Source organism: Pogona vitticeps, chromosome 13 (assembly GCF_051106095.1).
Source record: "Pogona vitticeps strain Pit_001003342236 chromosome 13, PviZW2.1, whole genome shotgun sequence".
Classification (NCBI taxonomy): Eukaryota; Metazoa; Chordata; class Lepidosauria; order Squamata; family Agamidae; genus Pogona; species Pogona vitticeps.
The window spans coordinates 9,822,822-9,847,343 of record NC_135795.1 but is presented as its reverse complement, the minus strand read 5'-3'; the positions used below and the strand labels follow the sequence as shown (position 1 = coordinate 9,847,343).

The window sequence follows — 24,522 nt, the reverse complement described above, 5'->3', positions numbered from 1 at the left end:
TTGTTTTGCTCCACTAAACCTCTCTCCACTCGGAATAGATGTTAGTTAGAGAAGAAATTGAAAAATGAGCTCGGTGACCTATCAGAGGTGGATGATTAATTGTTCAGAGATTGCAGTCATGATTACAGAGTCTTTCGTCTCAGGTGACGCTAATTAGGTTTCTCATTCTTCTGCATGCCTACGTGATACCAGAAGCAACAATCAATCCCCGCCCCCCCGCAAACCTATTTCTGCTGGGCTGTAAGAACACTGTCTCTGTTTATTAGAGCCAAGTAGTATTTAATTAGACGTTGTCTCTGAAAAAAGGAGGAAGAAGTACCGCCAGTAAGCAAGCAATGTGGACGGATGGGTAGGCTGTGGTTCCCAACCTTGGATAAGAAAGGTGTTCTTGGACTGTAATTCCCAGAAGCCTTCACGGTGAGAGCTGGACCATAAAGAGGGCTGACCACCGAAGAATTGATGCTTTTGAATTGTGGTGCTGGAGGAGACTCTTGAAAGTCCCCTGGACTGCAAGGAGAACAAACCTACCCATTTTGAAGGAAACCAACCCTGAGTGCTCACTGGAAGGACAGATCCTGAAGCTGAGGCTCCAATACTTTGGCCATCTGAGAAGAGAAGACTCCCTGGAAAAGACCCTGATGTTGGGAAAGTGTGAAGGCAAGAGGAGAAGGGGATGACAGAGGACGAGATGGTTGGACAGTGTCATCGAAGCTACCAACAGGAATTTGACTCAACTCTGTGAGGCAGTGGAAGACCGGAGGGCCTGGCATACCCTGGTCCATGGGGTCGTGAAGAGTTGGACACAACTTACCGACTAAACAACAAAAGGTAGGCTGTGTATCAGATTCGTCACCGTGGGCCTGGCACAGGTGGATCAGAGTTTCATGTCACTATGGAGACAGGATCTAATCTTAACCTAGGTGTATGCCGCTACTAACAGGGATAGCCTTAGGGTCTGCCTAATACTGGGCTCAGATCCTGACCCTTTCAGAGGTAAGTCTCCAGCAAGTGGAACGTTGTTCAACATCACCCAGGATGCAGGACACATAATAGCGGACTCAAGCTGCAAGAAGCCAAATTTAGGTTGCATATCAGGAAAACCATCTTAACTGTTAGAGGAGTACAACAGTGGAACCAATGACCTCAGGGGATGGTGAGCGCTCCAACGCTGGAGGCATTCAAGAGAAAATTGGACAGCCATCTTTTGATTTCAATTCCTGGCTTCAGCAAGGGGTTGGACTTGATGGCCTCACAGGGCCCCTTCCAATGGAATCATTCCATGATTCTGTGATTGTATAGCCATACAGAAGCTGATACCTTTTCAGGTCATCATGGTGGCTTCAGCAGTTGGAGGTTCACACACATATATTTGCCGAATGAGACATTGGTCAAGAAAATTTGAAAGTGGGATACCATAAACAACAAGGAATACAGCACGAGATCAGTACGTTCAAATCAAGACTGAGGCAGTCATTACCACCCCGCCATTTTATCCTGCTATTCATAAGAGGGGTGCTGGTTTGGACCAAAGAATCTACCATTTCAACAACCTAGAAAAAGGGCACCAAGAAAAAGGTACCCGTTTCTGTATGGCTATACAATCACAGAATCATGGAATGATTCCATTGGAAGGGGCCTATGAGGCACCTACTGGAGGTGGAACTTGGAACTGAAACTATAACTAGTTATTTCAAGAAGCAACTTGAAAGGGTAACTAATTACTTTTAAGAAGAAACGTTAAACTTCTCCTTCCATAGAAATTGACTTCATTAGATCCTGTCTCCATAGTGACACAAAACCCTGATCCACCTGTGCCAAACCCACAGCAAACTCTCAACGGAGAGAGACGTAAGTGTGAACCAAGGAATCTTTTCCCCTTTGTTCAGGCTACCTTGCATCATACTGTACATTAGGTACTTTTGAATATTCCAGAGGTGTAGTCTAAATACTGGAGGTGGAATGTCAAGAGCAGGTTCATGTTATCTTATGCTCTCCTGTAGCAGCCAGATTTTGGGGTAAAGAACCTACAGAGTAGCCATTTCAGTTACTTTTCAAAAATGGGACCTAGTTACTTTTGAAATGCAACTACAGCAGCAACTTGGAACTGAAACTGTAACTAGTTATTTCAAGAAGCAACTTGGAACAGAAAGGGTAACTAATTACTTTTAAGAAGAAACTTTAAACTTCTCCTTCCATAGAAACTGACTTCATCTGTCTTCTTGGCTTTGGATGGACAGTGGGTGGGTAAAAATTTTGGCGGGTACTGTATGCAGTATTTTTACTTGTGTGGAAGCTTCCAATGGCAATTTGATGAGCTGCTGATAATGTGGATGGTCAGAGGGCCCCAGTGGGTATTCGTATTGAAAAGAATGTGTGTTGATCTCATTCCTGGCCTTTCCTTGGTGCCACTGTCTCCCAATGGTCTTTTCCTCCCAACAGTCTTGGAGGAGAAGGAAGTAGGAGAGAATAGAGCAATGGGGAGAGAATCTAGCTTCTTTTGCCAGTGAAGTTAAATATCGTCTCAATTAGGATGTAGCACTTGAAACCGAAGACCTAGAAAAACTCTGGCAGGCCTGATGGAGCTGACGTGGTGCAGGGAAATGTCAACCGACACGATCAAGTCTTGTTGGGCCTGGAGCTTTTGTGAGGAACTCTGCCAAAGGAGTCTAGTAAGGAGCTTCAGATCGGGAAGTGCCAACTGGCCAAGGAGCAAGATCAAATGATGTAATGCAGAAATTGATTGGGGAGGGAAGGAAGGAAGCTAATTAAAGGAAGTCACAGGTAGAGGGATGAGAATCGGCCGGAGATTTAGCTGAGCCAGTAGGACAGGTCCTCTGCGCACACACCGAGCAGAGCGTGCTGCTTCTATACTGCCCCATGTTGCTTAAAGCACACTCTGATTGAGCTGCAAATTTAATTCTGCAGGCTACACATTGTGCACTAGCTGGGTACCCAATTTGCTGACCTCAGAAGGATAGAAGGCTGGGTCACTCTCGAGCCAGCTATCAGAAGTCATGAGAAGAGTCTTGGCTGCAGTACTGCAGTTTAGCCACTGCTCCATGAAGCTCTTATACCGAGAGAGAGAGAGAGAGACCTGGGTTGTTCTATCATCTAGAATCCTGAATATGACACCATTCAATGGCAAATTCAATGCAACTAGTTGGGTGTCACAAAGACCTGGGGTTAGCATTAAATCGATGAATGACATAGTGACACTGAACAATTGAGACATAATTTTCTTCCTTTTAGATTTATTTTTAAAACATGCCATTCTGTTCATTTCAGTTGTAGATGGGATGTGCAACTGTTTCACTGTCTGTGACACTGATTTTTTTTACATGCATACATGCATACATGCATACATGCATGCATACATGCAGTATTTAAGGTCAAATGTATGGCAAAAAAATGTTAGCTTTGCGCAGTTCTTATATTTAAACAGGAACGAATGAAATTAAATTCTCACCCACCGTTAGCACTTTTATTATCGCATCTGGAAACGTCAGTAAAACACAACGTTCTGATAAATTTTGAAAAATATTATGATTCTAGCTTTTCTTTCAGATTTCTTTTTCTGGGCTAGAGCAAACAGAGAGGATGACTGTTCCCTGCACAGTGTAATGAGTAATCCTGATTTATTGTCCATTGGTGTGCTGGATTAGTTTTATATCCATTGCTACCCCGGCCATCTGCTAAAGACCATCCGTGCATTGTTGGGCGGTGTAGTAAGAGGGTCGTAATGGAAAACATTTTCTCATGGCTGAACTATATATGGTGTCATGTGTCCTCTGGAGGCATAGTTCTATAGCCACCTGATACTGTGAGGCAACACGTATTTCTTCGGCAAAGTGCAGTTTGTACCAGGGGTAGCAGACAAGGCTGTGGGGCAGCTGTTTTGTCACTCCTGGCAACTGGACAAATGTCCTAGTTAATTCAGAAGCCATCTGAAATCGATGAAATGGAAATTCCATGGGACTCTGTTAAGCTAGGCCTAAGTGTCTGTCTCAACTGTGTCAGCTTCATACCATTTTGTACCCGTCCATGATTAATAGACCATGTTTAATTGCACAAAGCAAATTCTCTCTATCGTACATACTTTTGCACAAAACTTTCTCTAATATAAGCACATTCCACATATCATGATCAAACTGCAAAGCTGGAAGGGACCCTATAGATCAGTGGTCCCCAACCTTGGGCCTCCAGATGTTCTTGGACTTCAACTCCCAGAAATCCTGGCTAGCATAGGTGGTGCTGAAGGCTTCTGGGAGTTGTAGTCCAAGAACATCTGGAGGCCCAAGGTTGGGGACCACTGCTATAGATCATCAAGTCCAGCCTCTGTCAAGGAGATGCTGTCGGGGATTGAACTCCTGACCTCTGGCTTTACAGCCAGAGACCTAAACCACTGAGCTATGTATCCAGCAGTTCTCGTCATGCAATGTTTGTGTAAAGAACTATGTCACAAAATCTGAAGACGTCCACCATCTGAAACACAACTGTGATTACTTCTAAAACACAGTTAAGGCAGTTTAATACCCCATTAGCTGCCATGTCTCCACCCTGAGGAATTTCGGGATCTGCATTTTGGTGAAATATCTTACCACTGTGATACTGTGTGATACCCTGCAGTTACCGTGATCCTGTAGCATATCACAGTTACTGTGTCTTTCCTTGGAGCACAGTTACTGTGACACCCCAAAAAAGGAGATTGATCAAAGATTAAATCATATTCAAGGCAGGAAGAAGAACTTAGATCAGCTAACTTAAAAATGTACACTGAATAAAGTTCTTCCCCAATGTGGGATATGATCATTTATTAATAAAGTACATGCTTCATTTCAATTATAATTTAATGAAAGCCTGTGTTTCTATTTGAGTGGACAAAGTGCTGAACCCGATTTGATTTTATTTCGAAATATCCACAAACTGCTTTGGTCAGAAGTATTCAAAGCACCGTGCACAGGCAAAAAAAAAAGATGCGACATCAACAATCCACTGCATCCGTTTATTGTGTTTGCCACGAACAGATGTTAAGTTTGACTACGTGCAGAGGGCTTGCTGAAATAGGTGACTTTTCAGCTGGGCTGTAAAAATACAAATGGAATTGGTGGGAAGAGTCTTGCGTAGGGTTAATGCCACGGCGCTAAATGCCATCCGCCAAATAGCTGCAGATGGATGACGTCAAGAAGCAAATAGAAGAAAGAGAAGAGAAAAGACAATCCCTTATGGTAAGAAGAAAGCGCAGGTCCGCAAAATATTATCATTAACTAATTCTGAAGCCAGTGTCTTTTATGATTTGGATCTGACAGATTCATCCATCCCTATTTGAACAGCATAGCCATCTCTTGATTGATTGATCGATTGATTGACTGATTGATTTCATATCATTTCTTTCAGTGGAGTGTACTTGGAACAGTACCCTAGTGGATTGGGCTCTCCAATCCATCTGCATTCATATTTTCAAGGCAGGTCATATATTATTCTGCACGACACTCCAAAGGCGATTAAAATGATCATCCATAACAGAATATCCTTCCCCTCAAATGCCTCCAGGAAAGAAAAATACCGATAATGCATTTATCAACATTTCCATCACTCTCCAGAGGCACCACCGATCAGGAGGACAAACAAACAAACATAAAAAGTGGTGGCGCAAAGCTTTTTTATTTTTTTGGAAATTAAGTTACACGATTATCTAATCTTATCACCGCAAGTCTTGGCGATAAACTGAAATGGTACACATTTCAGTAATTTAATACTCAACAGTGTAACTGTGTTTCAAGGTCAGAACTGGCAAGCTGGCTTTCTCTCACATGCTTTGTAAGAGACCGGAGACCGGGAAGTATTAAAAGTTCTTTTTTTTTTTCTGTTACGAAAGCCTGGTACTCATGGTTGCTTTAAAAAGTTTTCGTAGTTTTTTTTTTAAGATTTCATTTTATGGAACTACGCTGGTCAATGACCGTAATGAAGACAATACAAATTTTGTGGAGCTTCCGTCTAGCTCATTAAGGAACAGATTTCAATATTTGAGCAATAGTTGCATATGCAGGCTTTGGTCTTCCTTTAAAAAGAAAGCTGCTGTAGATGAACCAAGAGGACTGAAAAACCTGGTTTTGTGGTTAAGATACACAGCTAGAGTGAGACAGGTAGGAATCTGGCGTTTCCTCGGGACCCTAATTGGTGGAGGTTTCATAGACGATCCTTCTGCCAGTGGCATTTGGAAAAAAAAAATCATTCTCCCAAGTTCCTCTTTCCGCTTGAAAGAGCAACGGAGCATGTGATGTAACAATCACAGCCATAAAGGTTCTTAGTCATTGCCTTTTTCCGAAAACATCTGTGAATTTTTGACGCAGTGGGAGTCAAAAATTAACAGCCTGTTTAATGACTCACCCTGTCCAGACCAAAGAGAGGGCATGCAAAGGGCACCGAGAAAGATAATTTTTGTACGGTTCTAACTTTAGAGCTAATGATCCAGTGAAAAGCTGAACTCTCACCCACTCCCTTCAATTCCTTATGAGCACCGTTTCTCCTTTACTTCTGGATTCTGTCATCTAGAATCCCAAATATGACACCATTCAACAGTGAATTCAATGCAACTAGTTGGGTGTCACACAGAGATTAGATCAAGTTATTTATTCTTGTTGCTGCTAATGGTAATAGTAAAGAACTGAAGTCCATTTATTTGCCTCCTTGTATGCGCTAATACAAGCCATGTTATGTCTTTGTGCTCTGTTCCTCTCCGGTCACGTCCTGGAAGTTGGTCAGTTCTTCTTTGCATAATGAGGTTGTGAACCACGCAGAGAGCGCTCCAAGTACTATGGACCATGATATACACATTGAAGCAACAGCAACAACCATGAAACAATTGTGGGCTAAATGGACTGAGTGTCCAAGAGCATGATCACATTGCAAGAAAGCATCATATCTAATTGCTCTGGAAAGGGTCATCTCTCTGGGTGCAACCTCCTTTCACAAAACCCCGCAGCCTTTACGGAAATCCCTCTGTCCAGACTGAAAGATGAGCAGACCTACTGCTGGATCAAAAAATTGCCAGCTTGCGCACAGAGCAGGGTCTGTCTGTCTCATGATCTCCTGTGCGTTGTGTGACGGACGGCCAATAGACCACACCCGGCCAGGCCACAAATAGTTCAAGATGCCAGCTATTTCTCTGTCTCATCACAACCTGACTCAGTATGATGCAACATCTGACGTGTCTCATCATCCTTCTCAACCAAGTTGAAAAAAAAAACTCTGAGAGATCATAGTTAAAACCCTGTCAAATCCCTTCCACCTACTCTTCTTGCCTCTCACCCTGGGTTGAAGGGTTCCTTTTTTAATCCCTTCCTCTGCCCCCTATGTTTCAACTCCTGCCTCCTCTGTTTGCTCACCCTGCCCAGTTTGCCTTTGCTGAGAGGTGGGAGAGAGTGCATGCGTCCATTTCGCACGAGCTCCTTTCAATTATATTTCTCCTCTAATACCGGCGCATTAGTTCCACTTATCTTTGGCTAATAGTTCAGCTCATAGTCAAATACCCATTAACATAAAATCAACACAGCAATTTTGACTGGGTCCTTGTGTCATTAACCCATTTAAAGGGGATCTGTGGTTCCCACTTCAAATGCGCTTAATTATTGGGCTTAATCACAGAGAAAAAAGTCTGTGGTCTTTGATTCCTATAGAAACGAGGAGAGATTTGTCAGTCACATGTTTCTCTTAGAGCTTCCTTCTGAAGCTCATTTATTCTGAATTAATTGCTCCGGTCTTTTTTTCCCCTCTTAAAAAAAAATAAACTGATGACACCTTCAAATTCTTCTGCTGCAGTATTGCTTACACCTTCTCCTAGGGATGATAGGTAAAGGTAAAGGTTCCCCTTGACAATTTTTTGTCCAGTCGTGTTCGACTTTAGGGGGCGGTGCTCATCCCCGTTTCCAAGCCATAGAGCCAGCGTTTTTGTCCGAAGACAATCTTCCGTGGTCACATGGCCAGTGCAACTTAGACATGGAACGCTGTTACCTACCTACTGAGGTGATCCCTATTTATCTACTTGCATTTGCATGCTTTCGAACCGCTAGGTTGGCGGGAGCTGGGACAAGCGACGGGCGCTAACTCCGTCGCGTGGATTCGATCTTACGACTGCTGGTCTTCTGAACCTGCAACACAGGCTTCTGCAGTTTAACCCACAGCGCTACCACGTCCCTAGGGATGATACCCCTCATTTAATCTAAATCAGTGGTTCTCAACCTTGGGTTCTCAGATGTTCTGGGACTAAAACTCCCAGAAGCCTTCACCACTAGCTGTGCTGACCAGGATTTTTGGGAGTTGTAGGCCAAGAACATCTGGGGACTCAAGAACAAGAAGCACTGATCCATTGCAGGTCACAAGCCATGATCGTCATTGTTGTTTAGTCATGTCCGACTCTTCGTGACCCCATGGACCAGAGCACGCCAGGCCCTCCTATCTTCCACTGCCATAACTGGAGATAGTTGTCGTTTAGTCGTGTCCGACTCTTCGTGACCCCATGGACCAGAGCATGCCAGGCCCTCCTGTCTTCCACTGCCTCCCGGAGTTGGGTCAAATTCATGTTGGTTGCTTCAATGACACTCTCCATCCATCTCGTCCTCTGTCATCCCCTTCTCCTCTTGCCATGATGGGGATGTACAATCTCCAGGCTCAAAAGGAAGGTACCTCGAAATGCCAGTTGCAGGGGAGGGGGATCAGGAGACAGGTTATCTAGTTGTCTCATCTGCTCCCAGAAGCATCTGGTGGGGCCACAATGAGATGCACGAAGCTGGACTAGATAAGCCCTTGACCTGATCCGGCAGGACTCTTCTTATGTTATGTTTTTATATGCTTTCTCAAGATGTATCTGTGAAGATTCTCAGTCATCCAGGTGAGGTTATCTGGAAGTTGAGTTGTGGCAGCTGGACTTCTTTCTTACTAGGTTGAAATGTCTCACTACTCATCCAAGTAGCTTCTTCAGTCCACTTACCATGACTCAACTTCCAGATGACTTTCTTGGGATGGCTCATCATCACCTAAAGGCTTCTTCTTACCTTCATTCCAATCCTCATGGAATCCCCCCTTCTTACACTTAGATGCAGCCTTTTAGATAGCTTGGATCCAAGGTAGAAATGTTGGATAGCTCAGTAGTTTATCTCTCCAGCTGTGGAGGAGAGGTTGGGAGTTCAATTCCCCACTGTACTTCCTTGATGGGCTGGACACGATGATCCACAGGGTCCTTTCCAGCTCTGCAGTTCTAAGGTGATGATGATTTAGGGCTTTATAAGTTAAAACCAGCACTTTGAATTGTGCCCAGATATGGATCAGTGGTAGGGATGTGGTGGCGCTGTGGGTTAAACGGCAGAAGCCTCTGTGCTGCAAGGTCAGAAGACCAAGCAGTCGTGAGATCGAATCCACGTGACAGAGGGAGCTCCCCGTCACTCGTCCCAGCTCCTGCCAACCTAGCCGTTCGAAAGCATGTAAAAATGCGAGTAGATAAATAGGGACCACCACGATGGGAAGGTAACAGTGTTCCGTGTCTAGTTGTGCTGGCCACATGGGCCTGTGTGGAGATTAAGATAATTAGGTGAGGCCTTTCTCTCCATCCCACCACCTTCACAGGTGTGTCTGGTGGGGACACAGGACAGGGCCTTCTCTGCTGCTGCCCCCCAGACTCTGGAACTCCCTCCCACTGGACGCCAGCCTGGCCTCATCTTTGCTGTCCTTTGACAGGCAAGCAAAGACCTTTCTCTTCAGGCAAGCTTTCCCTCAGGGACCGTCTGCCTGAGAGGGTGGTTTGCTTGCTTGCTTGTTTCAAACAGATGATTGTGTGCCATTGTTTTTAAGTGTGTTTTTAGTGATGATTTGACTGACCATTTTAAATCCAACTTCTTTAATACTTTGAAAATATTTGTATACCCACGGTTATTCTAACTTTTAAATATGGTCTTCTAATTGTTGTCAGCATGCCTTGGGTCCTTTTAAGGAGAAAGGCAGGGAATAAACACACAAACAAACACACAACAGCACCACGCTTTGTGGCCCTTGTTTTCTCCGCGCCATTTCTGAATGAGCTGAAATACGGGATTTCCTCTATCAGTTTCCCTGTTTTCCCTCAGAGCACGTGCCTAAGTATACGTACCCTGCTCTCCCTTGGCTGTTCCCATCCCCTCACTAAGCTTTGTCACGGTGCCATTTTCACCAAGAGCAATAATTTATTTCCTCACAGCTGCCTTTAAAACGGTTTCTGCGCCTGTGATAAAAATGGAGCATGACTTTGCGCCAGTTTCAAAATGTGATTGGTTATGGCTTTTTTGTCTAAATCTTATTTTGCCGGCTGTGCTTCTATTCTTGTTTAATGTGCAGAAAGAAGTGTTTTTGCTATCTTTCTCGCCCGCCCCCCCCCAAATTCACTGGGTCTGGTGAAGCACCCCGTTATAATATTTCTTTCATAGTGGTGCTCTTAATTCTGCCTTTAAAAAAAAACACATCACGCAGTGGCAATAAAAATGACAGGAAAGCAACTTATGAGACGTTTCTTGAAATTCTTCAAGATGTTTCTCTGCTATTGAACAAGAACACTTCGGCACAAGAGAAGATCTAGCAAATGGCTGAGATAAGATTATCGAAGTAACCCAGTAGTGGTATAATATAGCCTAGTTATTTTAACATTTTAATTTGTTTTTACCTGTATTTTGTAACAACAACAACAATGTGCCATCAAGTCAATTCTGAATTTTGGTGAGCTTTTTTGGGGTGCCAGGTAGAGCTTAATCAAAGATAGTTTACTATTCCCTTTTCCTTGACATATCCCTGGGACTGTAAAGCTTGCCCCGGGCTACCTTGTTGCTATTTAGTCATTAAGTCGTGTCCAACTCTTCGTGACCCCATGGACCAGAGCACACCAGGCCCTCCTGTCTTCCACTGCCTCCCGGAGTTGGGTCAAAGTCATGTTGGTAGCTTCGATGACACTGTCCAACCATCTCATCCTCTGTCGTCCCCTTCTCATCTTGCCTTCACATTTTCCCAACATCAGGGTCTTTTCCAAGGATTCTTCTTGAGATGGCCAAAGTATTGGAGCCTCAGCTTCAGGATCTGTCCTTCCAGTGAGCACTCAGGGTTGATTTCCTTCAGAACGGATAGGTCTGTTCTCCTTGCAGTCCAAGGAACTCTCAAGAGTCTCCTCCAGCACCACAATTCAAAAGCATCCATTCTTCGGCAGTCAGCCTTCTTTATGGTCCAACTCTCACTTCCACACTATGGGAAAAACCATAGCTTTGACTATTCGGATCTTTGTCGGCAAAGTGATGTCTCTGTTTTTTAAGATGCTGTCGAGGTTTGTCACGAAGGCTACCTAGGCTAGCTTTTCTCCCAGAAGGCATGGTAAGGAACTGGACTCCCAATCTCCACAGTCAGACAACTAAATCACTGAGCTATCCAACCAGCAAAATAATATTGTGCCGTCAAGTCAGTTCTGACTTTTGGTGACCCTTTTCAGGTTTTCCAGGCAGAGAGTACTCAGAAGTGGGTTTCCATTCCCTTCTTCTGGGAGCATCTTGAGTGCACCTTGCCCTAGGCTGCACAGGCTGGCTCTACTCCCAGGAGGCCCAGTGGGGGAATTGAACTCCCAACCTTGAGCTCCACAGCTAGAGACCTAAACCCCACTGAGCCAGCCAAACACTGAGGCAAAACTGGTGTGAAGAAAACAGTCTTTGCCTACTTTCATAAAGACAGCAAAGATGGGGCCAGGCTGGCTTCCAGTGGGAGGGAGTTCCAGAGTCTGGGAGCAGCGACAGAGAAGGCCCTCTCCTGAGTCCCCAGACATATGCACCTGTGAAGGTGGTGGGACCAGGGAAAAGGTCTCTCCGCATGATCTTAACACTGAAGCAGGCTCATAGAGGAAGATGCAGTCCTTGAGAAAGCTTGGACCCAAACTGTTTAGGGCTTTATAGGTTAGAATCAGCACTCTGATTTGTGCCTGGAAATGGACTGGCAGCCAGTGGGGCTGCTGTAATGGGGATTATGGGATCCCTGTGACCAGGCCCCGTTAGCTATCTGGCCACTGGGTTTTGGACCCATTGAAGTTTCTGGACACTATCCAGAGACAGTCCCACATAAAGCGCATTACAATAATCTGTTAATATTTCCGTTGTTATTATTACTTGCTGTCAAGTCAACCTTCGACTTAAGGCAACCCTTCCTTAAAGGAAGCCACTGGCAAGAGTTCATATAGAACAGCTATTTTCAGATGCATGTTATTGTAAACCTCATTTATGAGTTCGACTGCCCCTACTCAATTTAAAATAAATACAAAGCTGCTGGGTGGAAAAGGCTTTCTGCTGTGCAGAAGGATGTAAATCTTGCAGCACCCAATCATGGAAACTGATGTGGGTTTCAGAGGCACCCGGCTTCTGAAACTCCTTTGCAGACTGATAGCACACCCCCCAGCAGCTGAATCTCTGAGAACAACTGGCTGTGTTTATCTTGATTCCGTAGCAAAGGTAAGTTATGCAAATATAGTCAAGATTTATCCTGATTCCAGCCAGCACATGGGAAGTATGATTGCTGCCGTTCGTGATCATGCTGGCACTCCGGCTCCTTTTGTGAGCCATGAGTTGCTGGAAATGACTTCTCTTTATACCGTGTAGAGGGATCTGCTGGAAATCACTTCATTTCAATGGGCCTTATGTAAGAGAATTCTTAGTATGTATGAATTTGTAAATTGACGTTGATAAAGGTGGCTCTTTTCAATGGCTTTCCTGAAGCTTAGCAGCTTCTGGATGGGTTAAACTACAAATTCCACAGTCTCCAGCCACAGTCTGGAGTTGATGCAGTGGAGACCAAGATGTCCAGAGGCTGTCACCTTAAGGAAACCTGCTCTAACTTTGCATAGAGAATCCAGAGAAAAAGGCTATGGTACCATGTACAGCAGTGGTCCCCAACCTTGATCCTCCAGATGTTCTTGGACTACAACTCCCAGAAGCCTTCACCACTATCTCTGCTGGCCAGGATTTCTGGGAGTTGAAGTCCAAGAACATCTGGAGGCCCAAGGTTGGAGACCACTGATGTACAGGGTTCACACCTAAAAGGTGTCACATTGAAGCTCTGATCATCCAAGGTAAATCAGAAGAGAAAATTGCATGAAGCCCGAGAGACCCACAATCCCTTATTGTCAACAAAACTGGGTTGAATGGACCTATGGACTAACGCACTTTATGGCAGCTTCATGCATTCCTGCCTACTCCAGAAGCAAACATAATAGGAACCACCGGAAATAAGAAACCAACAAACTGAAATGATGAACTATCTTTGTTATTTGCTCTATCTGTCCAAACTCTGTTGCCTAGGTGATTGTCTCCCTCTGCCTAATGGTAGGATGGCCCTGGAAGGATAGGTAGAAGGCAGGCATGAGGAGCTGATTTGGCCCCTTTCTCTCTCTCTCTCTCTCTCTCTCTCTCTCTCTCTCTCTCTGTTGGCCCATGTGTCAGCTTGTATTTCTGTATGGATCTGCATGAATGGAAGAGTAAACAGGACTTAAGGGAGAGAAAGACAGATAGAATGGAATAGCAATAGCAATGATCTCAAGATCAATTCCAGACTAGGGAATTTTTTTCTTCCTTTCTCGGTTGAAATTATTCGCTCCACTCCAAGATAGATAGATAGATAGATAGATAGATAGATAGATAGATAGATAGATAGATAGATAGATAGATAGATAGATAGATAGATAGATAGATAGATAGAGAAGGAAGGAAGGAAGGAAGGAAGGAAGGAAGGAAGGAAGGAAGGAAGGAAGGAAGGAAGGAAGGAAGGAAGGAAGGAAGGAAGGGTGATGGCCTTGACAAACAGAGTTTGAGGTGGCTGTTGTCCTGTCCACCACACGTTCTGGCCCTAGTCACCACCAGCCTGCAGCTTCAGATAGACTGCGTGCAAGGAAATTCACCACCACCACCACCCCCAATGAAGGAGAAGAGAAGAGAAGGTCCTCAACCTTGGTTTAGACTCCAAAATGCACCAGAAATGGAAAAAGTAAACTGAAAGCATACAGAAGCAGATGATTGTTTATAGCCTATGTAAAACAAGTCACTTTCTGGAAGGCAAGTCAGCTGGGAAGATCTATACACCCTGGTGTATCTACACCTTTTGGAATACAAATTACAGATGTTCTTGATTTAGCAACTTAGATCACAAGCAGGGTTTTGTTGGTTTTATTAATGGTGTTAATGTTAAGTTCTCTCTTCTATCCCTTCTTTCCCTTTGCACTGTGAAATCTCTCTTCTGTCCTTTTCTACTTTGGTAACTAAGAACTTAGTTAACTGCATAGGAGCAGAAAGCTGTTGCTCAAAGCATAAGACTAATAAATTCTAAACTATATATATTTGTAGGTTCTTATCAGAAATTGGAAACAACTCATGATTGCTCAAACAATCCTAAGGCTAGAAAAAGAGTATTGAAATGTAATCATTTTAAGGATATATGAAACTTATTTTTCAGAAACACAGAGGGTATACATCTGGAGAAGAATCAATGTATTTTTAGAGAGAAATAGGGTGGAATGAAACATAATTAAAAATATAAATGTTAACTAGTCCCAAGGGTGTGTGTGTGGGGGGTTACACAGGGTAATAATTGTGCTTTTGCTTTATCTGATTTATTACCGTGTTCATTTTATTTGTTGCTTTATTTTATTGTTTGGAAATTAGAATAACATTATTTTGTTATTGGTTTTCCTCTCTGAAATGTCTCCTGTAAAAATGTTGGCATTCGGTTCTTGTTGAGGTTGTAAGCACCCATGCTCTCCGGGGTGAACCCAGGGAAAGGCGCTGCTGCCGATCTCAGATGCCTAAGCAAAAAAAAGAGGGTGGATCACCTCATCCGATCAAGCTCTAGCCCCAAAGGCAGGAAAAGTTCACCCCACTGCTAGGGGAAGAGGATGACTCTCGCCTGTCTTCTGGCAGAGTGTCTGTAGCACAACACAAAAGAAAAGTGGATGGTGGAGGGAGGAATTAAACATGCCACCCTTGAGACATACGGCTCCCCGCCCCCTTTCTAGGCAACAACAACTCTCAGAATTTCATAGATTGCCTGGCCTCCTTGCTCTCTTGGCTCTGGAATTCTGGGCCTCCCATTCCCTCAAAATCAGCACTTCCCGAGTTCTCGAAGCGTCTGCATTCAGCTGTGTGAAACCTTGGCAAATCGCCCGAGCAATTCTGAGTCGGGAGCAGCAACAGACGTTTCCTTGTCTGTAGAAGGTTCTTCTCGGCTCTTCTAAAAAAGAAACCCAACGTACAGGCATGACTTGGGCTTCTTTCCACAATCACCTCTGATCACACTAGAGCAGTTTCTTTGGTGCCCAGTTTTTACCCATCATCCTCTTCTCCATTCTCAGCTGGCACGGAAAGCCTGCCTTGCTGCTGCTTCACAAGCAGAGAGAAATTGGGAGTTGTCGTGGAGTCCAAATACTCTTTCCAGATATGCCAGAGAAGTCCCAGGCTGCGGCCTTGTTAATATGCAGGTGCAGATTCCAGAGTGAGGGATATTTACGGGGCAACGGGCCTCGAGAATAAACCAGCATGTGCGGAGTCGACTGAGGCAGGATCCCCAGCTGTTGGCAGGGGGGGGCTACCGCATAGTGCTGAGTGGATTTTACTATCCACGGCTCTGCAAGCAAGAGCTTTGTAGCAGTGAGGTGCTGCCTGGGTTGTGTACGATGCATTAGCTTTATGTTATTGTCTTTGCCAGCTTTGCTAACAACCTGCCAACAGATATTCTCCAAGGCTCTGCCTTTCACATGCCTCTTGGCTTTTTTTTTCCTGGCAAGAAAAGAAGAGGGAGGGAGGGGAAGGGAAGGGGTCAAAGTTGTGTGTCGTTACCCCATGCTTGTTTGTTCTTATAAAAGAATTTCTGCTAAACAATAATTGCACTACACATTTAGAATTAAACCTGTTAGAATTATTGCAGTCTTGCATACTGGCTCTTGTAGGTGTGGCTGGGAGGCTGAACTATTTACCTTTCACAGGCAGAAGTACGCAACAGGATTTTGACCTATAGTTATAAAACTGTAATTTTAGCTACTACTTTTTTTAAAAAAAAAATCTTCACTGCTGGAAGCCTCTCTCCTGCCATCCACCTTTGTACTGATGAGCACCGACAACAGAAGAAGAGCCGAACATTCAACCACATGATATTCTTCCTCCATGAGGGATTACAACCATATCCTTCCAAGTATAGAGGAAATTAAACAGTTGCAGTGGTGCCTTGCTTGATGACGATAATGTGTTCCATTAAAATTGCTGTTAAGCGAAATCGTCGTCAAACGATATTAAAAAAACCCATTGAAATGCATTGAAAACCGTTCAATGCATTCCAATGGGCGAAATACCTCATCGTGCAGCGAAGATCCTCCAGTGGACGGCCATTTTCTGGTGCCTGTATAGCGAGGAATCTGTCCTTAACACAGCGGGGAGCCATTTTGCACAGCGGGTGGCCATTTTGAAACCCAACGATCAGCTGTTTTTAGATTGTCATAATGTGAAGAATCGGTTCCCGAAGCAGGGAACCAATCGTTGTGAAGCAAATTTTCCCCATAGGAACATCGTTTTGCAATTGCAATAGCGATCGCAAAAAAACCATCAGATTTGTCGTTTAATGAGGTAATCGTTCAGCGAGGCACCACTGTACAGGTAAACCTGAAAGGAGTGGATTTATCCCTTACTACATCACTAATATGATGCTACCCTTTTGTGTAGTGGATAAAGGAATCAATTATGAGTAACTTTTTATTTGTAACTAGTTACTTCCAGATTCTGGTACAAAGGCCTCCTGGGCCAGTAACTGAACCTGCATACAATATTGGCTTCAGGATAACATTGTTCAAGGTACCTGAGAGTAGCAGGTTAGCTGAGGGACAACAGTGCAGGCCAGCTTAACTCCCACCTGCTGTCTGAGGCACATGTTTACAATTTCTTATGTCTCGTCTGACCTCCGTAGGATTATCCTTCAGGGCTACTTTGCTAATACTGCTGCTTCCACGAAAAAGCAAACTCTTGAGATTCCATTTTATTCGGCGCTTTACTTGCTTGCAGGAGGAGGTGTCCTCTCTAATCTCCACAGCCCCTACGCCAACAAATACAGCAGGCCTGAGAGATATTAAATGGCATTTTTCAAGTGATACTGGTCTCTGATAAATAGTAAAGGGTTTTTTTTCCTCCCAGCCTATTGCAAACTCACGACTTTTCGCCAGGAAATAAGACTCCTTTGAGAGTTATTGGCACTTAGTCTCTGTGATGATTCCCCACCCACCCCCTGGATATGTTCAAATGCTTCCTAGGTATAGCCAGGAGTTGGTCTTGAAAAGGGTGTGTTGCAAATAATGATGTTACCTGGAAGACATTGCTTATTTTATAGCAAGAGGGGGCAATGATGTCACTTTTTAAAATTAAAATGCACATCTGTCGCCAGGGCTTTGATCTGAGGGGAGGGTCTCCCTTCCCAGGACCCCAAGATCCAGAATCCCATTTGCTAGCAAGAAGAAAAGTCAGGAGAAATGGTTGATCAGATATGAGGATCTTTATAGGAACTTGGATCAACGTTTCTGAGGTTGGGGGCTATTAAGCCAAAGAAGAAAAAGGTGAGGATACTTAAAGAAAACATGTAATCCCTCATTTGAGAGCTACATTTCCAAGTGTAGCTCCTGTTGCTCAACAATCTTAATTTTGTTCTTCAAGGCCTCCAGAAATGATTTAACTTTAAAAAAGTACTGAAGAGGGAGGTCTCCTAAATCGTTCATTCCCTAAAAAGTGAGAAATGACATTGGAAGTGTCCACCCTGGCTGCTCGTGATTATAGCTATATAAACATATATATAAAACTTAGGACCTGGATGATGATATTTGCAATGTCACAAAGGTGGACTTTTGTGATGTCAGAGAGTAAAATGGTAAAAGGTAAAGGTTCCTCTTGACAATCTGTCCAGTCGTGTCCGACTCTAGGCGGTGGTGCTCATCTCCGTTTCCAATGCATTGAGCCAGCGTTTTGTCCGCAGACAATCCTCCGTGGTCATGTGGCCAGCGCGACTAGACACGGAACGCTATTACCTTCCCACCGAGGTGGTCCCTATTTATCTACTCACATTTACATGCTTTCAAACGGCTAGGTTGGCAGGAGCTAGGACAAGTGACGGGAGCTCACTCCGTCACGTGGATTCGATCTTACGACTGCAGGTCTTCTGACCTTGCAGCACAGAGGCTTCTGTGGTTTAACCCAGTGGTTCTTAACGTGGGCGATAATGCCCCCCAGGGGGTGATTTCATTTTTCAGGGGGGCGTCAGAACGAAAAGGGGTGGCGTGGAGGCGCTGGAGCAGAAGGGGGGCGGTAGGGGGGCGCTGGAGCAAGCCAAACCTGTGAAGAGGCTGCAGCCTTTTTACAGTGTGCATGAATATATATTTTCTTCCAATCTTAATTTAGTCTCAGAGTTTTCGTCTTGAAATTTTTAGTTTCTGCATTGCAGTTTGTTTTTATGCCCTTTTAATATTTCTTTTTGCGTCTTAAAATTCGCTTGCAACTAAATCATTAAATGTTACTTTTGGGGGGCATTTCATTTTCTTGGAATTGAATTTTGTTTTCAGGGGTCATTGGATTTAAGTGTCTTAAATAAATAAATAAATAAATAAATAAATAAATAAATAAGTAAGTAAGTAAGTAAGTAAGTAAGTAAGTAAGTAAGTAAGTAAGTAAGTAAGTAAGTAAGTAAATAAATAAATAAATAAATAAATAAATAAATAAATAAGATATCATCACTGCGGGGAGGGGGGGGGCGATGATAACTTCCTCAATGGCTCAAGGGGGCGTTTCTTTCAAAAAGGTTAAGAACCACTGGTTTAACCCGCAGCGCCACCATGTCCCTAATGGTTGAGACAGTGCTGTTTTCCCTCTCCCCAAAGTGTTGGGCTGCTACTGCCCACAGCTCGAGGACCATGAAGGCTCATGAGATATGACACCGGTCCTCTTCTCACTGTTGAGTTTCAGTTAGCCCAGCAGGTAAAACGTTGGTGTGCCAAAGAGCCAGCAGAAAGGGGTCTGCATCTCGACCAACACACATACCAAAAAAACCTCTTTGTGCTGGACCACAAAGCCTGAGCATCAGCAGGAAATAGATGATGGCAAGCGTCAGCCATCATTCTGAGACCTGCCGTTCTAATCACAACTCCCATCCTTCCCTGGCGTCCTGGATCGGGTTAACATCCAAACTACAATCCAGCCACATCTGGAGGGGGACAGGTTACCCACTGTGTTGCATTCACGCTGCAGCCCCAAGGGAGCGTTTATCTCTTGTGGAGAAATTAAAAGGGAGGAAAATAACTGCCCTGTAATTTAATGCAACCTTTGCAATTATAGTGTGTTTTTTTTCCTCTGTTCATGCAGGCTGCTGGATATTTTTGGCCCCTTTTCCAGGATAATAATTCAAATTTGAATATGGCCCAAAATGTTCCTAATAATAACTCTTTTCAATCCCTGCGAGCGGTCCACACCTGCAGAAATGGGCTTTCTTCCTCTCCCTGCAAGAGCTAAACCAGAAAAGAGAAGAAGTCCATTCAGCTTGGCAGGCAAAAATCCAATTTTGTTCTTGACGTCTGCTTGACAGCTTCTTGTTCCTCTGTTTAGGAACAACGGCTATCCTCCTCATCCTCCGAATCGTTAGCCCTCTGTGCAGCAGGCTTTCTATCAGGTCTGTAATTGTGTTTCAAATTATTAACACTCACTTGGATATTTTGTACATGGAGTACGAAAGGAAGTAAAGCAGAGAGGCCACATTATTTGATTAGGACTCTCAAGAACTGGGGATAATTCTATTGACCTACATCCACTGCACACAGATCTTATATTTCTTCATGTGACCTTGGGCAGACTGTACGCTCACCGGCTGGAGATGTTCGAAATCATTTCTTTCTTTACCTGACTAAATCTGGGCCTGTTACTAGCAATTTTGACACCCAGGACACACAACGTCATCGGTCACTGTAAAGCATGAGAGTGAGCCACCTCCAGGAAAAAAATAGATCATGAACAGGATCGTGATCCTAAATAAAGAAGAGGCTGTTCTTTATTTTCTCAACATTCACTGCATCTCTGAGAGGAGGCCTTTCTCTCTGTCCCATCACCTTCACAGGCGCGATTGGTGGGGACACCGGAGAGAGCCTTCTCTGTCGCCACTTCCAGACTCTGGAACTCCCTCCCACTGGAGGCCAGCCTGGCCCCATCTTCGCTGTCCTTCCACAAGCAGGCAAAGACCTTTCTCTTCAGGCAAGCTTTCCCTTAACCACTGCCTGTCTGGTTTTTAAATGGATCGTTGTGCCTTGTTGTTTTGAATGTGTTTTTGGAATTGATTTCTTTTACTGTTTGAATGGGGTATCGGTTTGATTCTTTTTAAATATTTGTATATTTACCATTTTTAACTTTTAACTTTTATCTTTACTGATGATTCACCTCGGGCCTTTTTAAGGAGAAAGGTGGAGTGAAAATATTTCAGATGGATCCTACTACTTATGACTCTGTTGCTTTTATAGATACAACATCTCCAGATTCAAAATGTGAAAAAGGTGCAGATACACATAGTTGCGTTGAAAGGCCTACCTAGTAGGCTTCCTGAAGCTGCACAGAAGATCATCTAAATGTATACATGTGTGCACATATGTCTATGTATATAAAGCTCCTATTTGTAGGCCCCTATAAGTATAAAGTGAGGGACATGGTGATGCTGTGGGTTAAACCGCAGAAGCCTCTGTGCTGCAAGGTCAGAAAACCTGCAGTCCTAAGATCGAATCCACGCAACGGAGGGAGCCCCCGTCGCTTGTCCCAGCTCCTGCCAACCTAGCCGTTCAAAAGCATGCAAAATGCAAGTAGATAAATAGGTACCATCACGGTGGGAAGGTAACAGCATTTCTTGTCTAGTCGCGCTGGCCACGTGACCACGGAAACTGTCTAGGGACAAATGCTGGCTCTATGGCTTGGAAAACGGGGATGAGCACCATCCCCTAGTGTTGGACACGACTGGACAAATTGTCAAGGGGAACATTGACCTTTTACCTTTATAAGCATAAAGCACGGAGGAGTAGAATTGCCAATTTCACTTTGTCCTTTATGTGAGGGGAAATTTCTTTGATTCTAAATGTGAAGGCTAGAAAAAATTTAAATGCTATATAGGTGTTAAAGACGGGACCTAAAAAGGAGAAGAAGAAAGGAGGAGGAGGAAGGAAGGAGATCCTAATTCAACACTCACTTGACTAAATACAGAGGGATTCCAACCCAGATATTGAAGAGTTAAGCATTCAGAGCTATGAAGTTTAATGATTGAACTAGTGCGGTTTGGCCTCTTGTTTGTTTATGTGTTTATTTATTTATTATCCAATCTCCAGATAAAACATGGTCCTTTCTGTAGTGAAAATAGGTATACCTAATAAAGCGGGCTGGAACACATGAAATGAATTTGATTTCATTTTTTTAAAAAAAAAAAAAGCTGCAACCATAATTTGTTAATGAACAGCAGTAGGTAGTAGGTAGACAGACAGACAGATGGAAAATCTGGCCATTTCTGCACAGGAAGAAATGCCAGTAACTCCCTAAGACAGATATTTTCTATTTATGCATGCTTCTTGAAGTGTCCCTCGAGATGTCCTGGAGGTCAGCAAATCTCCTTTGAGATGTCTCTCCTATGTGACCTGGCTGCGAAGAAATCTTGAGAAGAGAATAAAAATTGATTCCCTAACCAGCTCCACATCTTGGACAGCGTAAAAAGCCCAGGAAGTTAAGCGGGGGTTAACTTTCCAAATATCCCCTGGATACCTAGACATTTAATTCCTCCTGCAACTTAAGGCCAAAGCAAATCCTTTCAATTACACAAAGCCACCCTCAGTGTTTTTTTTCTAGCCCCAAATAAAGAAATAGAATTAAATGTTTCAGATAAATAAACAAGCTCTTTCTAGCTTGCATGGTTGACTCCTTGTTCTCGTTGGTTTGCGTCCCTAGCGAGCCCCATAAGGGCTGAAGCCTGAACAGAGGGATTTATTTATCAGGGCTCTCTCTGTGTTTCTCTCATGGAAATTAAACCCTCTAGGATCGGCATGTTCGTAAAGCTAACCTGAAGAAAATGTCTCGCTGTGTTCTCTTCTCCCCATCCCCTACTTCGTTAGCTTTCTGGGATGACTCCGGAAACGCATCCAGTTGATATCAGCTGCCTCCTTCCTTAGCCTTCTACCAGGTTGGTAGGTCGTAAAACAAATGCTCTTTGTTTCCTAGGCCATAGTCGTCATCAACTCCTCAGCAGGAAGCTTAGCTAAAAGTGTTTTTCTCCATGGGAGGTCTGGTGTCTATCCATGACTGGAGGGCAGTTGGCATGGAGGGGAGAGGCTTCACCTGAGGCCAGAGGTTTGGGAAGATGCCCATCCAAATGCTCGGCTTTGACAATCTTTTGAGAACTGCCCACGGAAAAAAATTGCAGAAGGCTGTCTTTTACAGAGGGAAGCAAGCTTGCCCCAGTTGAGACGCCCAACCTCCTGGATGATCTTGGACCGGTCACGTCCTTTTTTTTCCCATTCTCACCTACCTAACAAGGTGGTTGTGATGATAAAGTAGGAGAGGCAGAAAGCCATCTATGCCACGTGCGCTGGAAACAAAAATGGGTTGGGGAATTCCGAGAACTAGACCCCAAAAGCTGTAACTTTTTCAAAGTTCAAGTAGCTACTAAGGAGGAGATTCTTGGATTATCTGAACTACAGACACCATAATTCTCTATTCTGGGGGTTCTACCTACATTTCAGATACATTAACACTTAAACCTGGGAGAAAAACCTACATTGGAAGACTTGGCTAAGCCTAGCACTGTCCAAGCTTCCTCTTCCTGTCCTGTTGTTCGCTGGGAACTTTTTTGCATATGTCTAGCTAAACATATGTCTCAGAAACAAAGTCTACTCCCCTTTGAACCCTGGAGGGAGTCCCTTTTCTGCTTTTCCCTGTGTGTGTGTGTGCAGAACCAGCTGGGATAACTTGCTCTTTGCCCAGGAAGCAGTATTTTTTCCCCAGTGGCACATAGTTAAGCTATGGAATTCACTGCTGATGTCTGCCAGTTTTGCTGGCTAAAGTTAAACCACTAGTGACTGCTAGTGAGGTGCCTATATATCAGCCTCTCAGAGGAAGCCTGTGTAGATCATATAATGGCAGACATGAAATGCACAACACAGTTGCACTCATGTTCTGCTGGTTGGTTTCCCATAGGCCAGTGGTCCCCAACCTTGGGCCTCCAGATGTTCTTGGACTACAATTCCCAGAAGCCTTCACCATGACCTGTGCTGGCCAGGATTTCTGGGAGCTGAAGTTTAAGAACATCTGGAGGCCCAACGTTGGGGACCACTGCCATAAGCAACTGGTTGGCCACTGTGTGAGCAGAGCATTGAAACAGAGAGTCTTTGGGTCTGATCCATCATTGCTGTCCTTGAAATCTTATGTTGGTACTGTCTGGCCCAGGGAGCTTAGGTTCCTTGTCAGAAAATGATTCTTCCAGAAATCTTACGACTAGTTTGTGCTCACTTAAGAGGTGTGCGTTCAGTATGCCCAAACTTCACTCCAGAAACATAAGACTTGGCAATGACAAACTTCTTTAAAACTTCTCCAGTTGAGCCAAGAGTGTGAAAATAGAAACTATTTCTCCATATTTAGAGTTCTATATAAAAACCGTGTTATTGTACAACTGACAATAGCAAATGTGTGTTATACTGCAGAAGAACACCCTGCAATTCAAAACTTAATTGGTTTCTTTTTATTGCATGCTCCTTCTGTACGTCAGCCCTGCTTGTACGGCCCTCTTGCGGGCCACTCTGAGGTACAATATTTCATTTACTCCCAAGGAGACAGTTCGTGCGCTGCTGGCCTGTCAATAATCTCCATATATAAATGTCTCCGAAGCCTCTTTGTTGTAAATTGCAAGTGTGAATTTTAAGAGTTTTAGCAGGAGAAGAGGTCGATATCAGAAATTATATATTCTCTATGAGAGATTTATGGGCTGGATTTATGCTTTTCTCCATAGAACGGCGGTCCAAAGAGCAGAGGTGAAAAGATCTGTAATAAATGGTCTTCCACACCAAAAGAAGAGGCAGTGGGTAAGTGCTTCACAGTCAATGGCTGTTATTGTGGCTTTCAGAGCCAGTGTGGCATAATGGATAGTGTCAGATTATGACCCAGGAGACCTGGGTTCAATTCCCTCCTCAGCCATGGATAGTCCCAGGCATGGAGTCGTGGTAAATCACTCCTTGAGCATCTCCCTTGCAATACATATCCTGTTAGGGTGGCTTTGGTGACCCAATTTCTCTTTAAATAAATACAGTGGTGCCCCGCATAGCGACGTTGATCCGTTCCAGGATTAACGTCGCTATGCGGGGGGAAAAACCCCATAGGAACGCATTAAACTCTGTTTAATACGTTCCTATTGGGGAAAAACTCACCGCTATGCGGGGAATCCTCCATCCGGCCACCATTT

At 44.0% G+C, this 24,522-nt stretch overlaps 1 long non-coding RNA gene across 1 annotated transcript in view; it reads left to right on the top strand.

Annotated features, from left to right (window-relative positions):
* The first annotated feature begins 203 nt into the window (after window positions 1-203).
* LOC140702559 (uncharacterized) overlaps window positions 204-24,522 on the top strand; it is a 29,816-nt gene continuing 5,497 nt past the window's right edge. Inside the window, exons 1-2 of the long non-coding RNA XR_012081763.2 lie at window positions 204-828; window positions 24,073-24,145. This is a non-coding gene — a long non-coding RNA (uncharacterized LOC140702559). The remainder of the gene's footprint in view (window positions 829-24,072; window positions 24,146-24,522) is intronic.